Source organism: Eimeria necatrix, genomic scaffold (genome assembly GCF_000499385.1).
Source record: "Eimeria necatrix Houghton genomic scaffold, Enh_scaff463, whole genome shotgun sequence".
Lineage (NCBI taxonomy): Eukaryota > Apicomplexa > Conoidasida > Eucoccidiorida > Eimeriidae > Eimeria > Eimeria necatrix.
Window position 1 is genome coordinate 27,501 of NW_013654348.1, and position 1,294 is coordinate 28,794.

Sequence of the window (1,294 nt, forward strand, 5' to 3'; positions counted from 1 at the left end):
TCCAAGTTTCTTTTTATTTTTCGATTTATTTTTCTGAATTGTTTTTTCATCTTCTCCACTTATCCACTTTTTTCATTTACTATTCCTTATATCTCCCATTTATTTTAATTTATTTTGTTTTGTTTTATTTTATTTTATTTTATTTTAAATTAAATTTAAATTCATTATTTTATTTAATTCATTCAAATTTACTACTTTTTGCATTTTGCGTAATAGTCACTGTCCCGGTTTTCTCTCTTAATTACTATTTATTATTATTTACCACTATTTTAAATGTTTTGTAGCTATAAATTACAATTTATTCATTTATTTTAATCCATCTGATTCATTTTATTTATTTTTATTTTATTTTATTTATTTTTTATTTATTTATTTTATTTATTTTATTTATTTTATTTTTTTTTTGTTGCAGCTCTCCACCAAGCTGTGGCATATATAGACGAGGCGAAGTTTCGGCATTATGGTATTTTATTTATTTTTTATTTATTTATTTTATTTATTTTATTTATTTTATTTTTTTTTTGTTGCAGCTCTCCACCAAGCTGTGGCATATATAGACGAGGCGAAGTTTCGGCATTATGGGGCTTTTGCTGTTACTGGCAAGACAAATTGAAATTAAATAATTAATTAAATTAAATTAAATTAAATTAGTTATTTAATTTAATTAAATAATCAAATTAATCAATTAATTTGATATTATTTTATAGGTTTATTTAATTCAATTTAAATGAAAATATACTTCACTTGGACTCTTCTACGCCGCCGAGTCCCTTTATTATTCATTTATGTATTTGTTTATTTTTATTTATTTATTTATTCATCTATTTATTTATTTATTTATTTATTCATTATATATATATTTATTTATTTATTTATTTATTTATTTATTTATTTATTTATTTTTTGTTTTAGGGCTAATTGTGGATTACCTGAAAGAGAAGGGAATTTACATCGCGGGAAACAGCGCTGTGGGTCTTCGCTCAATTCGGCAGTCGAAGTCTTACAGAGAATGGCGAGAGGAAATGTTTATGTTGAAAGTTTCTCGAGGTAAATAATTAAATAATTATTTAATTTGTAATTCAATTTAAATGTTTAATTAACTAATTAATTAATTAATTAATTGTCTTTTTAATGAGCTATTTATCTAGCTATTTGGTTAGTTACTACCCAGTCAAAGTCTTACAGAGAATGGCGAGAGGAAATGTTTATGTTGAAAGTTTCTCGAGGTAAATAGTTAAATAATTATTTAATTTGTAATTTAATTTAAATATTTAATTAACTAATTAATTAATTA